At 29.0% G+C, this 26,097-nt stretch overlaps 1 long non-coding RNA gene across 1 annotated transcript; it reads left to right on the plus strand.

Annotated features, from left to right (window-relative positions):
- Positions 1–1,745: 1,745 nt before the first annotated feature.
- LOC111382297 lies at positions 1,746–2,564 on the plus strand. The gene is made up of 2 exons (XR_002700486.1): positions 1,746–2,159; positions 2,236–2,564. It is a non-coding gene; the product is annotated as an uncharacterized LOC111382297 (long non-coding RNA).
- The last annotated feature ends 23,533 nt before the right edge of the window (positions 2,565–26,097 follow it).

Here is a 26,097-nt window from a genome sequence, read left to right on the forward strand (position 1 = left end):
GTGAATGTTTTGTTATAGAACAAAACATTGGAGACCCGTCGAGAGATTCTACATGGATAACTATCTGAGTGTCAGTGGTTAATCTCTAACGTTCGGTAGTGGAATTGGTCCTTAGACTTAAAGTCGTCATGGTACCTTATATGAGGACAGTCATGCTTTGACGGTGTTAGATGTTGCTCTGCAAAGGGCCGCTAATACGACATTGTTCGGGTACATCAAGAATCGTATGAAGGTTGTGATTGACCAATAAATGATTCGTCACTCTTAGATAGTAGAAGATTATGATCTGCATTTCATTCAATTAAGTTGATAACGAAATTCTTGGCCAAGGTATACTCATAAGTCGAAAAGGAGTTTTCGACTTATATTGACTTAATAGTGGAGTGAAAGATATGATTGATAATCGAGATTGACACACTTCCATATCTCGTAATTGATCGGATCATATTGACGAAGGAATTATAGTTTTACGGTAAACGAACGAGTTTGGTTTTGTCATACCACGTGACATTTCCCGTCACATGTATTGCCCTGACATATTGCTAGATGTCAATTTAGGACGGCGAGTGTGAATTGACGATAAATTAAAAGGGTGTTTTAATTTATCAATTTTGATCAGATCAAAATAATATTTCACGTCGTTAGGCATCGTAATCGGGAACCTGATAGGTCGCACACAAAAGAAAATTGGAAGATTGCAATTTGTCAATTAATTAATTTAACAATCGTTGGATGAATTAATTAATTGGGTTGGTTATTTATAGGCCCGAATTAATTAATTGGATTAATTAATTCATGGACCGGATTTAATTAAATGGATTAATTAAATATTGGACCAGACCGGGCCAGGCCCGATTGGGCTTATATAAATACATGGCTAGAGTTTTCAATTCACATGTTTTTCATAATCATTTTTGCTAGCACAAGAGGAGAAAATCCTGGTAGATGCAATCTTATTCTCTGTGTGGATCACTGTTGGAGGTTGGACAATTGGACAGCTGTGGGTGGCAAATCAAGATTGCTGGAACGAAAAGAAAAGCAAAAGGTTTACAGAATTCTTTAAAGGTACAATTTTTGTCACGATTTCTATCTAAACACAAAGGAATCCTCGGTGAGAATCGAAATAATTTTAATTTTCCGCTGTGCATGTATAAGATTCCCAACACTGATAGCATTAGAGAAACATTTTCACAGATGGGATTTCCTCTGCTAACGAAGTGTCAAGTCTTGTCAAACAAAGTGGCGGTTCTACCACTTAATAAATGTAAAGTAGGCTAGCAAGTCAAAGAGATGTCTAGGATTAGATGTATGGATTAGGAAGACAAGACCACGTGTACTCCCATCCGAGGGCCACAATTACCTTGTACTCCTATACATATTCCCCCATGTTACCATTGTAAGTCTAATGCAATTTTGAATACAAAATTGAATACACAAACAAATACTAAAGAACTTGCTCCACTTATTCTCTTGTTACACAATTGAGTTTACATAAGTATTCATCAACTAAAATAGGTAATTATTGTACAACCGTTCTGCTAAGGTCTTGCTGGATTTCAAACGTTGTCATCCCACGCTTTTGAGCCGCTCCCATGCCTTTACTTGGATCTCCCTAGACCGCTTGCGTGTCTTAGCGTATTGGATCAAGCTTACGTATATGCGGGTGGATCTGGTATCTGTTGTCCACGTGACCCCCAATCGGAAATGAGGTCAACAGAAATAATGAATTATTAGAAACATTATCCAAATTCTAGCTCTCTACCTCTTAGAACTTTACTTGGATTAATAATTTTGTGACAAATTATTGAGGAAGAATCCGAGAAATGAGACAGTAACACAACATTCACTGTTGCTACATTTTTATTCCATATGAGGTTACTAGGAAACTACCTTCTATTTGATTGGTTTCTTTTCTACGGTGGGATGGATCAAAAAGGGAAACTTCCATTTCTTTTCCTTATCCTCTCCTATAAAACGAGGCCTAATCTTCGACTCATTTATACTTAAATCAGTGTCTACAATACAGCAAAACTAAGTAAAAATATTTCTTTATGACACCATGATGGTTCCCAAGAAGGCAATTGTCTACCTTCTCCTGTCTTTGTTCATAATATACGATGTTTCCTCCATGGTGACTGCTATCGTCTCCAACGACATGAGTAAGTTTTGCTTTGGAGCATCTCGAAATTTGTACATTAATGGAAACTAATTCGGTAGTATATATGGTTCATGCAGCTCCAGCAACAGTACAGAAAAACAAAGTGCATACGATTTCCCATTTTGTACCGCGTGTTCACCATAGTCCAATTCCAGGTGCTCCTGTTCCAAAACCACCTGAAATTCGCCGTTCTTGCTGTTGGAGAAGATGTCTCCTGTTGCTGCTCTGCTGCAGAGGATGCTAAGAAAATCGGATCTCATGATTGACCCTATAATTAGTGAGTTCCACTCACTTTATTATCACTTTGCTGTGCTAGATTTGATAGAATTGACGGAAGAGAGAGTGAGAGAGAGTTCACCTCTAAGTAAGAAAAAGAAAAAATATCATATTCAAAAATATTTATAAATCAGAATAGTAAATTTGATTTGTTTTCAAGTTCAGCAATCATAAGCTGCATCCAGCAGAAATACCAAAAATTGCAAACCTGGGTTGACTTGGTGAGTTGATCGAGTCAGTAGTGGTAAGATTGAGACAATTAGTCTGATGTTACTAAAATTACGTGTTTTTATCTTAACCAAAAATATTTCATCAATAAATAATGTTATGCCAAGAAATTATGCCCCTATTTGGTGGGAAATTGAGGCTGATAGTTAGCGAGTTCCATAAAGGCTCCTTTTGATTGTAAAGATGGAATTTGGATGGAAAGAAAATGAATCCGGAGGACTGAATTGCTTAGAAATTATTTTTCTAGAAATTGTAAATTATTGTGTTTGTTTGGTATAATTTTCCACCTGAAAAATGTTGAAATAAAAGTATTTTTTGGTATTCGTTTGATTTTGCTTTACATGAAAATTGTCAACTTAAGGGATATTCACTTCTACAATTGTTCCTAGAATTTGTTTCCATTGCCAAAAAAAAAAAAAAAGGAAAAAAAAAAAATCCAAAAATCATCTATAATTTGGTGTTCGTTTGACTTTATTTTATATGAAAATTTTCAATTTAAGGGATATCATCTTTTACAATTATTCCTAGAATTTGTTTCAATTGCCAAAAAAAAAAAAAAGAAAGAAGTTGGAACTCAAAGCACAACCACATAGGTGGTAAAACCAATTCAATGAAAAGTGAGAAAATGTGACCGTGTGAAGGAAAAGTAGAAAACCAATTCCCTAGAACTTTTTCCTATCAAACATAAAAAATAGTGGAAGATGGAAATTCTTTTCCATTTTCCATGGAAACATAGCCTAACTTCATCATCAGTTTGCCATGCTAGAATTGTGTAGGCTTTAAGTAAGTAATATCATTTTACCTCTAAATAAGAAAAAAATATCATAGACAAACATGTTTTTAAAATAATAAAAGTAAATTTGGCTCCTATTTTACCTATAAATAAGAAAAAAATATCTAAATGAGAATTATGCTTCTACGTGTAGAAAATTTGGTCATTGATTGACAAAAGTGTCGTTAAAAAATTGCCAACTTATATGATGTCAAACTTGATGTACATATAGTATGATTGTAATTGCAAAACTGGATTAAATCAGGAAGTTGATCAACTCAATAGTGGTGAGATAGAGACTATTTTTTTAAAACTTTTTTTCTAATACTTATTTTTAACTAGATATTCTCACAATAAAATATTCTTTACATAAACCCAAAATTTTTTCATACTTTTTGACCATATTCTTAAGAAAAAAAATAACTATTTGAAAAAAAAAAAATTTCTATCAAACAGGGGCTTAGTATGATGTTACTAAAATGGCATGTTTTTATCTTATACACCAACTAATAAAACTATTTCTTATAAATTAAAAAAATATAAGAAAAATTTGGGAGTTGGGATTTTCCAAGAACTATATTTTCCTTCTTTTATCTCCACATGTTTTGGCAAAAAGTTGGATAACGTTCTGCGGAAGGAAGTTTACTGAAACTGAGGTCCTTGAAGACCAAAGTCAGATGGAGTCCAAAGTGACTTGAAGACCAAAGTGGAACGGAGTCCTTGTTTGCTATAGTAAAAATAATAATAATAAAATAAAATAAAAAATTAAATCTAAGTTAACAATTAATTTTAATTACACATTTCATAAGATTTACAAATTTTATCAACTTTTAAACATTTATTTCATCAATTTTTTTTGAAGTCTATTAAAAATCTTATTTTTAATATAATCGAACAAAGATGAAATATAGGCACTACCCAATGTCATGTAATGTTCTCGCTATTCAACATCATTTTCCCAAAAGAAATTTCATGGTGCAATCCTCCTCAATTATGATTAAATAATCATAAGATCATGTTAAATAAATACATGTTATAACTTCATAAATGAGTCTAATATTTTTTATTTGATACATTAAATGTTTGACATAGATTCACATAGAGACTTTTCTTTACATCTTTATAACACTCTTTTCTATTATGAGCTATAGCCTTATTGGAAAGAGATCTATGATCGTTTACGATTTTCAAAACATTTGAATTAGCATTTGGTACGAAAATATTGAAGATGACATTTAACAAATTTGTTACACAATATATTACCTTCTTTGAACTTATTTGATATTCTCCATACTAGAGCATTTTCAAAAGATTATTTATTTCTAAACTAATAGTAGCCATTTTTTTCGCTTTTCCTTTGAATTTGTTATCTTTTCTACTGGAGAAATCAAAAGAAACAGAAGCTGTAAGTTATGGCAGAGAAATTTGCTCACGAACTTTTCAGTTTCAGATTCTTTGAATGGCAATTTATTGTTCTCGTTAAGACTATAATGGCCCTGATTTATTTATTTTTCATTCCCATTCAACTCCCCATTCTCTTTTTTTTATCTTTTCTTTTTTTTTTTTTTTTGGTTACCTCATTCTATAATTTAACTATTTTTCAGTTTAACTATTTCATTATTCTTTAAAATTTAATTACTATAAGCTCCTGATGTTTTATTAATTTTTTTCTTTAAACGATGGTGAAGAATGTTTACAGAATTTATTATCTCCGTTTTCTTTCAAGTGTTGAAAACTATGGCAAAAACTACATTTGATTTTTATCGAAAATTATTAAATGGATAAATAATTATTAATTGGGATAGATAGGTCATGTTCAATGAACAAATTAAAATCAAGTAAACTATTTTTTATTATTTTGCAGCTTATAATTTTTATTTTTTTTTGAAAGTCGAGCTTATAATTTTGGGTAATTAACACAAAACGTCCTTATCTTTTAATATTATTGTGCAAAACGTTTCTATTTTTCATTTTTGACATTTTCACCCATACTTCACATTTCATTGCACTCCAATTTCTCAATTAAACAAATATAAAATGACAGATATATTCTCATATTTATATAAAACAAGAAAAAAATTAAAGAACAAATTACAATTATACTCTCAGACTTTTTAAAAAACCACAAGTGAATCCAAATAACTTATTAAAAGTGTAATAAGCACAATCTTTCAATATCATTGTTGCAAAATGTCTCTATCTTTCATTTTTGACATTTTCATCCTTATTTTCGCATTTTATTGCAAAAAATCATCATTTTAATTCATTTTTTCAATTAAAAACTACAATACGGTGAATATACCCTCCTATTTAAATAAAATAGAAATAATGAATTTTCTTTTTTTAATCATTTATTTAAATTTATTTGTACATTATAAAAAATTTTGGAGTATAGTTAAAATTCGTTCTTTATTTTTTTTATTTTATTTAAATAGGAAGATATATTTGTCATTTTGCAGCTTTTAATTGAGAAAATGGATGAAATAATAATTTTCGTAATGTAATATGAAAATAAGAATAAAAATGTCAAAAGATAAAAGGTATGGACGTTTTGCACAATAATATGGAAAGTTACGGACGTTTTGTACTAATTATCCCTTTAATAATTTATTTGAACTCATTTGTAGTTTTTTTAAAAGTTTGGGAGTATAATTACAATTTGTTCTTTAACTTTTTTGTTTTTGGTTTTATTTAAATAGGAGGATATATTTGTTATTTTACATTTTTAAATTAAAAAATTGGATGGAAATGACCTTTTTCAACAATAAAAATGTAAAAATATGGGTGAAAATGTTAAAAAAATGAAAGGTATAGACATTAAAGGATGAAGATATTTTATGCTAATTACCTTTATAATTTTATAACATTTTGTAATTTAACAAATTTTCAATTATTGGTACAAATTTTTGGTCTCTCTCTCTCTTTTTTTTTTTAACGAGAAGACTCTAACAAGAGAAGATAAATGTAAATATTTTTGATAAATAATGGGGATACAAAATCTACAGTGAAAATTATGGATAATACAGAATTGACCTCCTAAACACCAAGGAATTTGACACATTACAATAGCTAAGCATCAAATGAAGTAGCACACTACAATAGGTAATATAATTAGTTGTCCCTCGGGACATAACTCAATGGTGTAAAGGATAGAGTGAGGTAGTTTCAGCCTTGCTAGCAGCCACAATGTGAGGGTTCGATTCCTGAAATATGGAATTAGATTCTTTGTGGGCACAATTGTACGGGCAAGCTCTTATTCCCTGACCTATTTGGGCACATTCCACGATTTACCTCCCTCACAATGCTTCAGGAATGGGGCGGTAGAGGCCCTCAATGTTGGGGTTCAATCTTTTTTATTATTAGTTTTGCAACCAACCAATATTATCTCTCAACACATTGTAGTATATCATATTACCCAAGTGCTTAGTATTTATTATAAGTTAAATACCAGTACTTAGGAGATAAATCATTACAGTCAATATATATGCAATTCGTTTTATTTGTATTTTGTAAAAAGATAAGAAAGAGTAAAAATTCAATATATTTTCATAGCGTAATGTTATATATGAAGTAGAAAATATTGTCGTTGAGCCAAAATTGAATAAAAATAATTAGATGTAAATCTACGTTGAATAAAATTTAAATTTAGTTCATCAAGTTGTGGTTACTTCTATCTCGACTATTTGAAATAATATTTATTAATATTAGTTATTTTACTAGAGACTATGCCCCCATTTGGTTCTGATTTTTCACCCAACAGATCAACTGTTACTTTCCTGAGTCATTTGTCATTTTTTACTTCTTCTCTCACAGGTGGAATCCACTTTTATCTCTAACGGTCAAAAAATTATTCTCATAATCACTATCGAACAGACCCTATATATATCTTTTTATAATCGTGTCTCTTTACGAGATAGTATGAGATATTTTTTCACCCAAAAAAATGTATAAGATATTTAATATGATTTTTTTAAAAATTATTTCATTGAAAAAACACAATTTTTATTTATTTATTTATTTTTTTTTTTTTTACTTCTTGTTCCCGTCCAAGCAAATTTGTCTTGTACCTTCAATCTCTGGAAAGTGAAAAGAGTTTTTGAAGTATTTCTAAGGTGTAACATGTTTGGTTGTTAACTCTTCATGCCGTTAGTGTCACTTCTATGACCAATCGACGCTCATTAGTTAGGTATTTGCAACATTATTGCACTCTACTTTCGAAATTTTTTAATAGATTGGTTAGACTAGCATTCATACTCAATTTTCACTTTCAATTTAGGTTGAAATAATGTGAACTGAATTTATAATCGGGACCATCAGGACAAAATTATGTGGGAATAAATAATTAACTACATCAAACGTGCGTAGCATAATGTATTATTCCATTAAACATTTGACTTGAGAGAGGGGCGATCCAGAAAATAATAAGTCGTGTAATTACGAATAATACTCAGAAATTGTTTTTTATTTGTAAGTTTGAACTACGATAGGAGTTTGATAGAGACCGATGAAACGAAATATCAACTTTTACCAATAAAATTACATTTAATCTTACTTGTGAGTAAATTTGGTTGTAACTGAACTTTTTAAGTTTCATCACATAAGCTAAAAAAACAGCTGCTCAAATCATTGTTGAGCCATAACTGTGAACATGTGTTTTAAAGGGAAAATATTGGTACCAAAAAGATGAAAATCACGATGTGGTTGTAATAGATTACTTGCTTTCATCACTGAATCCCACATTTAGCCCTAGTTGGTGGAAATTGAAATTAAATTTTAAGTAGATTTTTGATAAAAGTTAATGAAATATATTATTGAAAGTTGTGATTCCATGAAATGCGGGTTTAAACTAATTGTTGACTTTGACTTAAATTTAAAATTTCATCAAGGATTAATACAAAAACAAGTAGCATAAACACATTTTTAATTTAGGGTGTGTTTGATTGCGAGCTTAGAATTTACATTAAATGAAAATAAATTCTAGGCAATTGAATTGTCTAGAAATAATTAACATGAAAATTTTCAATTACTTGTGTTTGATTGATTTTATTTTCAACATAAAAAATGTTATATTTGATCATTTTTTATTGATAGGTAGATGCGAGAGAGAGAGAGAGAGAGAGAGAGAGAGAGATGAGGTAGTTGAGAGAGGAAGGGAGAGTAAATAACTTGGATAATAAAAACAAACTCCTCCTAAAAAAAATATTTTCCTTGTTTTCAAAAAAAATATGGTCACGTGACCAAAAGTAAGAAAATATTTTTTATGGAAAAAAATTCCAATCAAACATCACAAAAGTATATAAAAAAAATTGAGTGAAAAAATGACATTTTTTCATGAAAAATATTAGCAATCAAACACACCTAACAAATGAATTTATGTGTAAATCAAGCTCTTGGTGGAAACGACATAATTCATTACATTATTAACTCGACAAAGTTCGTATGCATGTAATCCCTCCCTATCTTAAAGAGAGAATGTGAGGTTTACTATTAATTTTTATGACATATGTTTTCATATTAAACTGGTTTGAAATTGGTTTGACAACAGTAAATTATTCTATTCAATCACACTGTAGCATTTTTTCACACATCATTTCACCATTTTCATACGCCTTTTCACTGCAATGTCACTTCCATTGTAATATTTCTCAATTTTCACACATTACTTCACTTTATGAAAGTCAATACTATATTATATAATAAAGAAATGAAACTAAATATAAAGATTATTAAAAAAAGGAATTGCAGGCAAAAATAGGAAAATTTTATTACAAGATTTTTAAATTAAATTAAAATGATTTAAAATAAAAATAAATATTATTTAATTCAAATTTAACAAATGTCGTTCTATTATAAAGAATGTATAAATGTTTTTTTATTAAACAAATAAAATAAAAGAAAGTTACAAAATTAAATAAATAATATATAAATACTATTTAATTAATTATTAAAATTAAAAAAATTATTTTATTTTACCATAAAATAATTAAGAAGAATTTTATATCGAAATATAATATGAACAAAATTATCCCTCCTTAAAAAAAATTAAAAATCTCTCCAACTCTCCTTTTGAAAGGAGTGAAACATCTCCTTTCACTTAGAGTTTGGAGAGATTTACTTACATGGACTCCAGTGAAACCCAACACCTATTGACACATTTTTTGGGGTCAACAGGAGCCTTACGTAAAAACATAAAAATAAAGATTGTACAATACATAGCCTTACGGAAAAACATAAAAATAAAGATTGTACAGTACATAAGTTGACCACACATCATGGTAGTTTTGTAAGCTCTTCTTTTAATATCGACTCATAATTCTGTCACCAACTAGCCTTTTTGTTGGCCTTTGATCTTATTAAATATAAATAAGATATGAATCACATGTAATTTTTCAAAGGAAAAGTTGTTGAAAAATAAGTTATAAAACTTTCAAATTGAATATTAAAATTTCAATTTTCATTTTTAATTTACAGTTTTTAACTTTTTTAATTTTTAGATTCAGTACAAACAATTAAAACCCATTATTATATTTGTAACTTATGTTGAATTTGATTAATTTTTATTATGAGATAGTTTAATTTTTTTTTACTATAAAAGGAGGTGAATTTCTCATTGTTTTACAAAACAAATCTAATACAAAAATACTCTCTGGTCTTTACATATTACTCTCTAATCATTTTATATTATCTTCGTCTATAAATTTTGGCAATTGAGAAGGGCTTATTCTTTCTCTCCCAGTGGTCGTGCCCATAGAAGAAGAATAGATTGCAAGCTATAAGGATTTTATCTTGGAGTCGTGCAGTATCAAAAATACTCGCACAAAGGGGAGGTCACCTAACTTTAGGACAACGGTTATCGCGATTCTCTTATGTCAGCTTTTCTAAGTCTATTCTCATAATTATTTTATTTGATTCATGCTTTTAATTGATAATTCATTGCATAAATCACGTTATTTTTACAACAATCTAAAGTCATGTGAGTGGTTTGTGTAATAACAATTCGTGGATTGTTATTTACTTGTTTTCTAAGTTTACTTGAATTTTATTTTGCATTATTATACACGTAATTTCTAATTGTATTCACAAGTTAATATCACAAATATTTTAAACTTTAGAACCCTTTTATAATTTTCATTTTGAAACTTATTGTATAAATCATGCATTCTAGGAGCTCATAAAAATTTTATTGATTGAATATTGCACCTTTCTAAGTACATATTCCATTTTGATAATTTAGTGGATAGTTTTGAAACTTATAGTATTTACTTGGTTGATTGTCTTGAACGTTCTATGCATTGTTAATATAAGATTAATTGTGATTATGGCATTTGAAACTTCAATATTCATTTAATCCTTTATATTAATTTAATCTCTTATATTACATGGAATATTGGAATTGATATTGTCAAGTTTTAAATATTTGACTTAATTGGAAATTTTATTGTTGGTGTTGTTCATTGACAAATATATATGTATGTGTGTGTGGGTGTGTGTTTGTGTGTGGGTGTGTGTGTGTATATATATATATATATATATTATTAGAGAGATAGATATATGTATACATAGTTATTTCCCTTTGCCTTAGTAATTCATAGTGTAAGAATGACATCTCGTAAAGATACTAATAGTGCTAAACCGGAAAACTTTGATGGAAGAAAATTTAAAATATGAAAAAAAAAAAACAAATGGAATACTAGTTGACCATTCTATGGTTAATTTCTGCTATAAAAGAAGATAATAAAGGCAGAGAATCTATCTCGTGGTATAACCAGAACAAATTGAATTCAATTATCATAATCGAATTTTAAGTGCTCTTTCCGATATACTTTATGATATTTATTAAAATATCACAAGTGCTAAAGAGCTTTGGAAAACTTTAGAGGAAGAATATGGAATTGATAATGTTGGAGTTGACAGATTTAGCCTCATTTGATCCCCATTCTTTAGTCACAAAAATAAAAAATATGACCGTTATCCATCTCAACAAACTATCATATTTGACTTGCTATATCTTGTGTGGATCCCGTAGGGACTTTATTTTTCGTTCTCATTTTTACAAAAATGGGTACCAAATGGGGCCTTAATGTGTCAACCTTTAATAAATATGTTATGGTGGATGGAAACTCTATAAACGAACAAATCCATCAATTTCAAGATTCACTACGACATGTAGAAGAAAAAGGGTCAAGTTTTGGTAAGAACTATAATGTTTCATGCCCTATAGATAAACTTCCACCTTCTTGGTCGGACTTTGCAAAAAGTCTTAGACATAAGCAATGGATTTTAACATTGAACCAAATATTCAATTCCTTGATAGAAGAACATCATAGAAATTGTATCAACAAAGTTAATGAATCACATGCTAAGGCAAACTTGGTAGAAAATTCAAAAACCCCTACTAGCTCCTCAAAGCAATTTTAAGTTTTGATGTAATAAGTTTAAGAAAAACTTTCACCGTTATAGAAAAATTTTCCAACCTAAGAATAACAACACTAAGGATAACAAAGGCAAAGAGAAAAAGGAGCACGGGCCATGTTATGCATGTGGAAGAACAAACCATATTACTCGAGATTGCTACTACAAAAGAATTAAAGAGTACAAGTTTAAGGATAAATTTCAAAAGAATCAAGTAAATAAGTTGAAGGATGGTGGACATTCCTTTAGGTGTGAATTATCAACATCTTTAGTCAATTTTACTTATAATAGTAATGAATGGTAGTTAGATTCCTATGGGAAAGGTTATATTAGTGATGGATTGTTTAAATTGAATATTATTGAAAATCCTTATCATGATTCGTCCATGGTTCTTAATGTTGAAGTTAGTTATTTGTGACATGAAAGATTGGATCATGTTAATAATATGAAGATCAAGAAACTAATGGATCTAAACTTGATTCCAAAATCTCAAGTTGGTAATTATAAGTGTGAAGTTTGTGTCCAAGCCAAACAAACTAAGAGATCTTTTAATCTTTTAGAAGGGATTCAAACCTCTTAAAATTGATTCATAGTGATGTTTGTGATTCTAATAGATCACCAACAAGAACTGGTAATAAATATTTTGTAACATTTATAAATGACTATTCTAAATATTGCTATATTTATTTGTTGAAAATGATGGATGAAGTCTATGATAAGTTCAAAATCTATAAAGTGAAGGTCGAAAATCAATTAGAACGCAAGATAAAAAATTTTAGATCCGATAGAGGAGGAGAATTTATTGGGAATAATCTTAAGGATTCTTGTGAGGATAATTTGTATAATACACGAAGTGACACCTCCACATTCACCATGATCCAATGGTATTATAGAAAGGAAAAATATAACTTTAATGGATATGGTAAATGGGATAACTTTGAGAATGGCTGGAGAATTCTTCCTTTTTTCCACAATAGCCTTTCCTATTAAAAGTACTACTTTACCCTTAATGAAATTATTTGCAAGATCTATCTTATATCTTTAAGGATTTATCAATCAGGTCCTATATCTATATTTTTCAATCTTTTGAACACCTTTAAATATTCTCTATATGTTAATAGTTCTTTAAAGATTATAGGTTGACATTTCTTGGTTATGTATCCTTTAAATAATCCTTCTGAGATTTCTTCTTGTATATTTATATGTTTAGTTATGATATCTTCTACTTTTCTTATTTCTCTACTAGTTCCTACAGGAACAAATCCTATATTATTTCTACAATTATAATCTATATCTTTATAGATTTCTTCAATTTTTTCTTTACCAATAAGAAATATATTATCAAATTTTTTATCTAATTTAAGTAAGAACGAAACATCTTTTTCATCTAAGAATAAAATAAGATTATTATCATCATTAGTAGTGGAAGTGGATGCTTGTGAATTGTTCATGAAAATAATTAAAGCATAAGCATGTAAAAGCGAGTAAATAACTTACAGTAATTAAGTGGAAATAAACAGGCTTTCCCTCCAGTATGTTCTTATAGATGCTTTGCATGTACTTAATCAATATTCTGAATCAAGTAAAGATTTAAAATGTTTTTGAAATCATTTGGGTCCACAACTGCTTCCGCAAAAGGCTTTTCAATTAAGGTTGCACTTCTCATTTTAGAGAACTAGCCGTGTTTCCACAGACGCTATCTCACAGTATCCAGAGTCTCTGTTTTCACCTCTATCCAAACTCTTTTCACAATCAAATTGCTATTTGGAACAAAATTTTAAAAAATAACTCACACACAAGGTGCTACAATTTTGTTAGAAATCTGCCTTTTTCCCCTAAACCATTCATTAAAGACGGGTACTTTGGCATGACTAACATCCATTCAAAATCAACGTTTTGAAAATCTTTTAAAATCTCTATCTGTATTGCCGAGGAATCATGAGAAATTTAACGAAATCCTTTTATGTAAGCTTTGTTGAACATAACAAACTTTATTTTGATATTCATAAATTGAAATTATACATGCTTACAAACTATATTTACATACCTTTGGTACTCACCTTATGAAGTTGAGAACTCCATAAGTGATTACCTTATTACACACTTTCCTATCCTCAAGCTATTTAATATTTTTCTGAATACAAGTGGTGTATACAGATTACAAAAGATTTCTCTTGGGTATGTTTAAGAGATCAGCTATTTCGAGATATCTTCCTCCTTCCTTCATGCCCCTTTTTATATGAGATTTTGGAATCTTATCTTGGACAGGTGTTTTTCACCTTTCTTTGTTGGGTAGCTAGGCCATCTTATCTCCACCGAATTCTTCATTGTCTTCTTGTTGGGTGGACCTCTTCTTTTGAAATTAGATGCCTTATCTTTTGAGTTTGTCTGCCACTTGTAACTATTGGTGGGAAGTAGTCACAATTATAGAGACTTTTCTTGTATTATCTTCTGTCTTTTAGTAGCCACAGTTTCTCTTTAATAAATTTCTTTATTAAAGTAGTGATAAAGGGCTACTTTAGTCACCATCATTTTTCCATTTTTGAATCAAAGAATTCTGCAGGGAATTCTTCATCATTAAGGGATGCTTGACTCATATCTTCAACTACACAGTATTCACAATGGTGATCACTGTAATTCCAAAGTAATTTGCATAATTCTTTAGCCATATCCTCTGATCCGTGCACTTGGTTGGATATAATTGCAGATAATAAATGATCGAGATAACAAATATCTTCTTCTTTGGTATCCATCCTTGCATTGGAATAAATAATATGATCTTCAGATGGATAAACCTATATTTTTTCTTTCTCAGTAATTATCTGAGTTACATGTTCAAATATCTCTTTATACCCTTTTGCTCTTCTGTAGGGCATCATATTTAGAATATCTTGATATCCATTTTTAACAACCTTTTGATTGGTTGGTAAAAAATGTTGATTTGTGATTCCCATTTTGATCACATGGAAAGATTGATGCATATATTCAAGAATAGGATCCCACTCCATGGTTGCTGAATGGAATCTGATATATATATTTGTTGTTTTAACAACTTCGGTATATCTTTTAACAACTTTCCTGATGTTGGCTGGAAGTTGAGCTATCTCTTTGAGATCTTTGCTAGGATATATATAGAGTATATTTCCTATCTCAAAGCAATTTCGAACCCAATTGGCTGGTGCTCCTAGATAAAAATTTATCTTGTTGTATTTTGAATAGTGGAGAGTTTTCATCCACTTTCCAATCTCCAGATACCAATCTGATAAAATATTGAAGATAACAATAAAGAGTGGTACTTCTTCATGGTTATTTTTTCTGGGAATTTTTGCTTCATGGCATATCTTGACAATATCTTTTGGATCTATCCTTTCAATAGAAAGTTTAGATTGAGTTTGACTCTGTGAAGAGCTATCTTCTCTTTTGATATCTTGAATATCTTTATTACCAATAATAGGTCTGAGTATTCCCTGTGAAGGGGTTCCTATTACCTTCTTTTCTTTCCCTTTATTTTCGGGGAGAGCACTAGTATTCACAAGTCCCTGCGAAGGGATACTAGTCTTGGTACAAGTAACTTCTGCCTCAAGGGCTATATTTTTTGCCTCGAAGGCTATCTTGGATATTTTGAATTTGGGTTTCCAAATAGGAAACTTTTATCTCAAGTATTTGGACTTTTGTCCTTAATTGTTCCAACTCCATTCCTGCTAAGATAATCAGGAAGAAAGTTAGTTTTACCTTTTATACACTCAATATCAAATTTGAAATATGAGAACCAAATTTGTATCCTAATAATATATCTATTGGTAATAGATGGATCAACATTATCTCAAAAATGCTTTAACTTTAGTGTTATCAATTCTGATCAAAAACTTTTTTGGTAATAGATAATCCTCATATTTCTGAACTCCTCTTTTCACAGCAATGAGTTCTTTTCTATTCGTCTCATATCTTGTTTCAACTTCTTTGAATGTTCCTGATGAATAACCTGCAAGTATCTCAAGACAAGAACAATCTTTTTTACATTTATATTCTCTATGATTCTTTTTCACCTTTAACACTACTCCCCAGTAATGATCTGAAGTATCAGTTTCAAGGATAAAGAAGTCTTCTTCTTGTGGTATTACAAGCTTGGGCAATATTTTTAATTTTTCTTTAACTTTCCTTATATTTTTGCAATCTTGTTCTTCCCAAGACCACATAGTATTTTTTTATTAACTTTGGAAGAAAATAATTTTTTAATTTAGCACAATTTTCAATGAATCCTTCAGCATAATTTAATATACCAAGGAAGCTTTGTAATTGTTTTTTATCTTTGATTTCTTCAGGAAATTCTTGAAGTTTTTCTCCAATATGGGATTGCAATTGCAATTCTCCTTCTTTAATAAATAATCCTAAAAATTCTATCTCTGTTCTAGCTATCTCAACTTTCTTTTGAGAAAGTGTAATACCATGTTTTTTCATAATATAACAAAATTTCTCAAGATGTTCAATATGTTCATCAATATTATTTGAATGAATAAGTAAATCATCTACATATGCAATACAGAAATGAGTAATAGGTTTGATTACCTCATCCATTCTTTTTTGGAATATCTGTGGTGCATTTTTCAATCCAAATGGCATTACATTCCATTCGTATTGTCCTAAAGGATTGGGGGTACTAAATGCAGTTAATGGTTTACTTTCTTCTGTAAGTATGATTTGCCAAAATCCTGACTTACAATCAAATTTTGAAAATATCTTTTTGTTCTGTACTTGTTTAATAAGGGTATCCTTATTTGGTAAGTAATATCCATCAAACTTAGTAACTTCATTCAATTTTTTATAGTTTATCACCATTCTGGCTTTTCCTCTTTTTATCTCACTATGTTTTCTAACCATAAAGGCTGGACTGCTATGTGGGCTTTTACTAGGCTTGATTAATCTGACTTCTAGTAATTCTTTTATCTGATTTTTAAATTCTTTTTTATCATCAACACTATATTTCATAAGTTTGACTCTTACTATAGTGTCTGGATTGATTAATTCTATCTTTGCCTTTACTTTATCTGTATTCCATTTTTCTAATGGATTTTCAGAATATGTTTCAGAAATTTCTTTTTTCAATTTTTCCAACCTATTTTCTGTTGTCATTTTTAAAACTGTAACTGGTTTAAATTTTTCTGTACTCCAACATCTACCATGCTGGGTTGAGGAACTCTGATAGTTTATATCCCTATATGTAATTGTAACAGCTTTATTTATTTTTGGTGTAAATATTTTATGTGCACAAGGTGTTGTGAACATATACTTATCAATATATTGTGTAAATTGTGCATATTTTAGTAGGAAATTTTGTCCTAATAAAATATCACGTCCTATTGTGGTTGACATGTATATTGTGTCAACAAATACTTCTCTAAAGGAAATTAGAAAAGGTACTTGCGTAGCATACTTGCTATATATTACCTTATTTCCACCTGCTGTTGTAGCAGTGACTATTTTCTTTGAATTGTATTTCCAGTATTCAGATGGTAATACATTTGGTAAGTATAAGCTTATTGTACTTCCTGTATCTAAGTAAGCATGAAATTCAATTCTACAATAGCTTTTTATATTGAGTGTAATTTCAATATATGGACTCATGGGATTAGTACTTATTACTCTTTCCATGATAACAATGATTTCATATTTTCATCTATTTTTGGTATGATGATTGGGTTATCATCAACTGTTATTTTTAAATATCCTTGACAAATTTTATAAGGACCATATTTCTCAAGAAAGTTCATTCCTAGTAGAATAGGTGAACGATCTACTCCATATAACTCATCTTTGTATAAAATTATTTCTTTAATATATTCTTTCTGGTTCTCTCCTACATGTATAAGAGGGAAATTAACATATTTTCTTATTTCAAGATTATTTCCCAAATAATCCTTAAATATATATGGTTCTGGTATTTCAAAGTCTATTAAATGATTAACAAACTTGGCATTTACATGACTTTTATCTGCTCCAGTATCTATGAGAACAAAAAGATTCTTCTTAAACCCTTCTTGATTTATATATCGTCTTAATGTAATATTGTGAACTTGATGGTTCAGCAATACTTAAGTTTTTAAGTCTGCTTATCCTAGAGTCTTGTCTAGAGTGAAATCTTGCAATAAGATTATCTCCTTCTAAGCTGACACTATTTCTTCTTATTAATTTTCCTTCAGAATTAATTTCTTTTACTTGTTTATGAAAATCAAGCATTATTTGTTCTGGTATCGTTACTTCATGTTCTTGGTATTTTCTAGGAGGTATATATTGTGTTAATTTCTCAAAATCTTTATGTATGATAATGTTATCAGTTATTTTTCTTAGATTATTATGATGGCTAGTACTAAAAGCAAAAATTGATTTAATGCTTATACTAATAGTCTTACTTTTTCGTAACATTTTCAAGTTTCCAATTCTATAGTATAGATTAAAACTTTGGTCAATATTTTCATCATTTAAAGATATTGCATAATTTGGTTTTACTGTAAATATTATCTTCTGATAGACTAAGTTTCCTACAACTATTCCTAATAGAGCATCTATAGGATCTTGTAAAATTCTATTATCCATACAGTAGATTTCTATTGGTATATTCATGCCTTCTCTAAAGAATCCTTTTACCATTATCTGGACTCCTCCTAATTTAATACATTTTAATTTATTTCTTACATTCTCTGGGATTTTAGATAATTTTTGTTTTACCCATTCTTTTGTAATTATAGGAATTCTTGCTTTTCCTATAGTATCTTCTATATTGATAGACATTTCTTTATAATTCATATTTACAATTGTTTTATTTACTCTTGGTAAAATTCCTAAGAATCCTTGATGAAATACATCTTTTCCTGTAAATCTAATATCTTTTTAGTAATTCCTGCGTATTTTTTAATATCAAATGTAATTTCTTGATTAATACCTTCTATAGAATCTTCAACTTCTTCAGTTGTTTCAATTTCTATTTATGATTGTTGTATCTCCTGATTCATATATACTATCTCCTCATAATCTTCTTCTGATGAGGATGTATTTAATTCATAAATGCTATTGCATTCACTACTTAGATCTTCAAAATATTCAATTGGTTCTATGTCACTAGCTTCTTGAAATTTTTCATAAATCCTAAGAGTTTTTATATTTTGTCTATCTTTCTTTTTAGGACATTGAGGAACAATGTGTCCTTCTTCATTGCAAATAAAACATCTACATTTTTTAATGTTTCTTGGTTTAAATTTTTTATTCCAATTTCTTTTCTTGAAATATTTTTTATGTGGTTTAAAATTCCTTTTATTGAATTTTTTATAATTTTTGAATTTTCCCTTATATTTCTTATATGGTTTATATTTTTTCTTATGACATCCAAATTGTTCAATTTGGCCATTATCTTTATAACAACATAATGAATTCTTTCTTATTTATAAGCTTTCTTAGTGCTTCTCTACACCACATACCTATCATTCTTCTTGTGAATTCAATTCTACTTCCAAGACTATCTATTTCAACTCCTTCCTCTTTTCCTAGAGGTAATAATTTCTCATATTCTTTTAATAACTTAATTCCCCATGGGAATGGTAAATTTGTAAAATAAGATCTTAATATAGGTTTATTTTCCTGATAATCTCCTTGATTAAGTATATAATATAATTCTTCAAATTTACATGTATATCTTTCTAACTCACACATATCACATATCTTCAAATTTTCCATTGCAATCATTCCCTGATTATATTCATCTTGTTTTCTTTCTTCTTCATTAGAAGTATACCTATCTCATAAGAATTCTGTTCTTAAAATTTTTTCAAATCTTTTTAATATCTCCTGTATATTTTGTTCATTTAAAGTATTTCTATTATCTAATACTTCAGTTCTATTTGCTCCATATTTTATTCTTCCTTTAATAATTTCTGGTAACTTTCTCCACCATTCAGAAACAATTCCTCTGAATGTATGTTCTACAAATCCAAAAGCTGTATATGTTTTCCATTTATTAAATTGTATTGCTAAATCTGTACTTTTCATCCATGTTTCAATAGCCTTATTTTTATCTACACAGTCTAAATCTAACCATATTCCTGTTGTGTAGATTGGTTCATTATAGGATTTCATTGGATTTATTTCTTTTATGGATTGTTTTTTTACATTTCCAGTGTATCTTTTCTGTGTTTTTCTATATTGGTTAATACCATCCTTAAGTGGTATTGTAGTACCATAAGGATAATCTTGTTTTTCATCACTACTAAATTCTACTTTTATATTCTGACTTGAAGATGGATTAGTATTCATCTTTATATTTTCCATTTTTTCAGTTAATTCTTCTAACTGTTTTTTATATTCTTCATACTCTTCTCCTGTAGATTTTAAGAATTTTTGTTCTATTTCTTCTACATCTGTTATCGTATATTGTTTTTCTTCATGTTTTTCCCTTTATTATTTTCTTTTTGTGTTATCCTAAAATTTTGAGGTGGATTAATTATAATCCTATCTTTTCACTTAAGACTTTTATCTAAAAGAGCATTTCCTACTTGTAAATTATGTTCTAGATTTTCTAGTCTTTTATGTATATCTCCAAAATTTTCATTTGTGGTGTTTTTAGGCATATAAGGATAACTAGGTTTTTTATGTTTTTTAACTTTCTCAAAAATTCTTCAATTATATTTTTTTCATCTACTATATTCATCATAATTTTTGGTTCGTAACATGGCTCTGATACCATTTCTTCGGAGTGTGCAGCGGAGGGGCTAATATTTTTGAGCCAATTAAAATCTTTATAAGTATCTAAAATGTCACAATAAAATTTATAAAATTCACTATTTTTTATTAATATTTTTTCTTTAATGATTTTATTTAATTCTTTAATTCTTCTTCTCAAATTAAGAATTAATTTATATATATCATTTTCTGTTTTGATTGTATTATTATCTATAGAAACATTTTTATTTTTTAATTTTGGATCTAAATATTTTGTAAAGAATCCTTTCAGTTCTTCTTCTAGATAATTTAATTCACTTTCTATTGCATTTCTTAGATCAATAAAATTTTCTATAATATTTGGGTTTAAATTAATTAAATATTTTTGGTCTATATTTTCTTGAGGACCTATTTGAAGGTTTTTATACATTGTAGTAACTTTGGTTGCAATTTTTCTATAAGGGGTATTTTTGGAAAGATGATTGTTTGAAGACTATTTTTCAAATGTTTTCATTTCTTAGTCTATTTTTAAAAACCTTCCTTTTATTTAGGCTGTTTGGATGTATTTCCCATGGTAAATGCTATTCTCATAAGCTCCAGAGCACCCAAAAACTTATAAGATGAAGTTGTCCTAACTTCTTGTTAGATATTGAATCGAGTAACTATTAAAGACAATATTAAAACTTCATACGAGCTATGGAAAAAGAGATCTCCAAGGTTGGATTTTTTAAAAGTGTGGGGATATTTGGTAAACGTAATTATACCCATTGGCGAACCTATATATGGTCCTAGTGGGTCAAGTGACCCACCAACTTTCGAGATTTTTGTTATTATTATTATTATTATTATTATTATTTTTTGGGGGTTTTAGAGCCAAAAATAAGACTTGGACAGTAACGGTAGATAGGCTTTTTTATTAGAATAGAATTAAACTGATGACCGAACAATTGAGAGAGTGAGAATTGAGATTATTTAGTCATCTGTGATATTTAATTTGAAATTTTTTTGAAAATTATTATTTATCATATATGTGAGATTATTTGGAATTCTTTGAGAATTGTTATTTTACATATATATGAGATTTGTGAATCTATGACAATGATCACTTGTATGTGTTTATGTAGTATACATAATTTGGTAATAACGTTTTAATAAGTTTGATCATTCCCCACTAACACCAAATGTCTGCATCTACCACTGATTATACCTGATCCTAAAAGAAAGAAAATAGAACCAAAAACTATGAATGCTGTTTTCTTAGGATATGCTCAAAATAGTAGTGCAAATAAGTTCTTGATTATAAATTCCAAAGTAAGTGATATCAAAAATAATACTATCATTGAAGTTAGAGATGCAATTTATTTTGAAAATGTTTTTCCATTTAAGATTGTAATTTCAAGTGAACCCTTGATTTCAAAGAAAGTGTTTTTAAATAGTAGTTCATCTTTAAAAGGTGAAGCTGAACATGAACTTAGGAAAAGTAAAAGAACTAGGAAAGAGAAATCATTTGAAGAAGAATTCTTTACATATTAGTTGAAGGTGACCCTGAAACATATAAAAATGCTAAACACCAAGTATTGATCTCCTAAACATTTGGAGAAGAATTCTTTACAGTGAAAATTACGGATAATACGAAATTGATCTCCTAAACACCTAGAAATTTGACACACTACAATAGCTAAGCACCGAATGAAGTAGTACGCTACAATAGGTAATATAATCAGTTTTTGCAACTAACCAATATTTTCTCTCAACACATTATAGTGTGTCATGTTACTCAAGGGCTTAGTATAATTTAAGTACCGGTACTTAGGAAATAAGTCATGAAAGATAATATATATGCAATTCATTTTAGTTTATTTTCTAAAAAGATAAGAAACAGTAAAAATTCAGTATGTTTTCATAGCTTAATGTAATATATGAAAAAAAAATATCGTCGTTGAGCCAAAATTGAATAAAAATAATTAGACGTAAAATCTATGTTGAAAAAAATTTAATTTTAGGTCACCAAGTTGTAGTGACTTCCATCTCGACTATTTGAAACAATATTCATTAATATTTGTTATTTTACTAGAGACTATGCTCCCATTTGGTTTTGATTTTTCACCCCCAAAAAATCAACCGTTACTTTCTTAAGTCAGCCGTCATTTTTAACTTTTTCACTCACATATTGGATTCACTTTTCTCTTTAACGATAAAAAAATTTATTCTCATAATTACTACTGAATAGACCCTATATATCTTTTTATAATCGTATCTCTTTACGAGATAGTATGAGATATTTTTCACAAAAAAAATGCGTATTTAATGTGATTTTTTTTTTAATTCTTTCACTGGAAAAACACTTTTGTTTCCTTATATTTTACTTCTTGCTCCCATCCAAGCAATTTTTTGTTTTACCTTCAATCTCTATAAAGTGAGAGAGTAGTTGAAGTATTTCTAAGGTGTAACGTGTTTGGTTGTTAACACTTCATGCCGTTAGTGTCATTTCTACAACTAGTTGACGCTCGTTAGCTAGGTATTTGCAACATTAAATGCATTTTACTTTCGAGATTTTTTAATAAAGACTTGTCAGGCTGGCGTTCATACTCAATTTTCACTTTCAGTTTAGGTTGAAATAATGTGAACTGAATATATAATCGAGACCATCAGGACAAAATTATGTGGCAATAATTAATTAACTACATAAAACGTGCTTAGCATAATGTATTATTCCATTAAATATTCGACTTGAGAGAGGGGAGATCCCGGAAAATAATAAGTCATGTAATTTTGAATAATGCTTAGAAATTGTTATGATCAATTTGTAAGTTTGAACTATGATAGGAGTTTGATAGATGACCGATGAAGCAAATATCAACTTTTACCAATAAAATTACATTTAATCTTACTTATGAGTAAATTTGGTTGTAACTGAACTTTTTAAGTTTCATCACATAATCTAAAAAACAAATAGTTGTTCTAGTCTCTAGACCACGATGTCTTGTCTGCTCAAATCATTGTTGAGCCATAAATGCGAACATGTGTTTTAAAGGGAAAATATTTGTACCAAAAAGATGAAAATGTTGTAATAGATTACTTGCTTTCATCACTGGATCTCACACTTACCCCTAGTTGGTGGAGATTGAAATTAAATTTTAAGTAGATTTTGATAAAAGTTAATGAAATATACTATTAAAAGTTGTTAACTTTAACTTAAATTAAAATCTAAATTTAAATTTTCATCAAGGGTTAATAAAAAAACAAGCAACATAAACACATTTTTAATTTAGGATGTATTTGATTGCGAGCATAGAATTTACATTAAACGAAAATAAATTCTAGGCAATTTAGGGTTTGATTGATTTTATCTTCAACATAAAAATGTTATACTTGATCATTTTTTTTATTGATAGGTAGATGTGAGAGAAAGAGAGGAAGGGAGAGTAAATAACTTGGAAAATAAAAACGTACTCCCCATAAAGAAAATATTTTCCTTGTTTTCTAGGAAAATATGGTTACATAACTAAAAGTTGGATAATATTTTTCATGGAAAAAAATTTCAATCTAACATTACAAAAGTAAAAAAATTGTGTGAAAAAATGACATTTTTCATGAAAAATATTGGCAATCAAACACATCCTTATTTTTATTTTATAATTACGTAGAATACACCTAACTAAATGAATTTATGTGTAAATCAAGCTGTTGGTGGAAACGATATCATGTAAAATTCATTACATTATTAACTCGATAAAGTTCGTATGCATGTAATTTATATATGAAAGAAAATGGGATTGTAGGAGACTCTAGTACCTTGGAAATGGAGAATGAGTGCTTAACATATGGAAATTCATCGACTAATTTTAATAAAGGAAGTTAGGAGAAAATTATCTAAGTCATCGAGTTACTACAGTATTTATCAAGGTTTTAAAAGGTGCAAGATGTGACAAAGTTATAAAATTGATTTTCAAACTTTATAAGCTCACAACTTTTTTTTTTTTTTAACCACAAATTTTCCATCGATCTATTATTTTAAAATATATTTTTAGCTAAAAATGGGGGGCTCAAACTAACGCTAAAAAATAAAAGATGTACCTGTGAAGCCTAGGTTCTAATTAGTTGCATCCTTCAGGCCATAGTCTTGAATTGGTCGCGCTTTATGACTTAATCGCCTTTGTTATATACAAGATGCCTTCTAGACTCCTGATCTAGATTAATACCTTTTAGAACATTGTTACTTAGTGAAGTTAGCAATTTTGATTTAAGATTAATCGTCAAATTCTATGTACAACATTTTAAAATGTCCAAGACTATGAGATTATATGCAAAAGTCCATAAATAAAAAGACGAGCAATAAGCCCCTTTGTTTTTATGAAAATTATATCTTCAATAAATTTTGATGTAAAATTAATAAAATGTGTGATTGAAAAGTTTAAAAAAGTAGTGAGTCTTATGATATGTGTGATAGAAATGGGTCTAGAAAAAGGAAATAATCTTAAAAAATAGGATCAAATCACTAAATAAAAGTACAGAGATAACTTATATTTATAAAAAAATAAAATAAAATAAAATGGTGCACATTCATTTATTATATTACAAATGAAAAAAGGATGTGGTCACTATGCTTTTGATTGATAACTACACGAGAAACATACCTTCTTGATCATGGAATATTACAATTTAACCCCCGTTTGGCTCCCATTTTGTGGAAATGAAAATGAGTGGAATAGTGTTTTTTTTTTAAATGAGTGGTTGAAAAAGAAGAAAAAAATTTCAATTTAGGATTGGTTGATGTAACGTTTGCATTAATAGATATCAGACATGTCAGCCTAGAAAATGTCGGACGGTTGACCCATTGTCAAATGTATTTGTCAATGTAATTAATGTGTGACAGTGTGATGTGAGATTTCGATCAATTAGATGAAGTCATGTGGATCTTATCCAATGGTAACCACTTCGACCTAACTACTTTAAATAGCAACTTTTGTAACATTGAAAATGATGAAAAAAAATACACATTCAAGCACATATACTTATCTTCAAGCTCTTAATGTTCGTTTAAGTCATTTCTTATCATGATTACTCCGGTCATGTTTATTTCGTCGAATCTCCGACTGGGTATCCGAGTAAAATCCATCAAAATTTACTTACATGGACTCCAATGAAACCCGACACCTGTTGACATATTTTTTGGGTCAATAAGATCTTTACGTAAGAACATAAAAATAACGATTGAACATTACGTAGCCTTACGCAAAAACATAAAAATAAAGATCGTACAATACGCAAGTTGACAATGACCACACATCATAGTTGCTTTTTAAGCTCTTCTTTTGTTATCGACTCATAATTCTCTGTCACCAGAAAAATAAAGATTGTACAATACACAAGTTGACAATGACCACACATCATAGTTGCTTTTTAAGCTCTTCTTTAATATCAACTCATAATTCTCTGTCACCAACGAGCCTTTTTTGTTGGCCTTTGATCTTATTAAATATCAGTAAGAGGACTGAGCTAGACGACCTGCGCGGTCACCACACACGTATACACATGGGGTCGA

This window comes from Olea europaea, unplaced genomic scaffold (genome assembly GCF_002742605.1).
Source record: "Olea europaea var. sylvestris unplaced genomic scaffold, O_europaea_v1 scaffold2469, whole genome shotgun sequence".
Lineage (NCBI taxonomy): Eukaryota > Viridiplantae > Streptophyta > Magnoliopsida > Lamiales > Oleaceae > Olea > Olea europaea.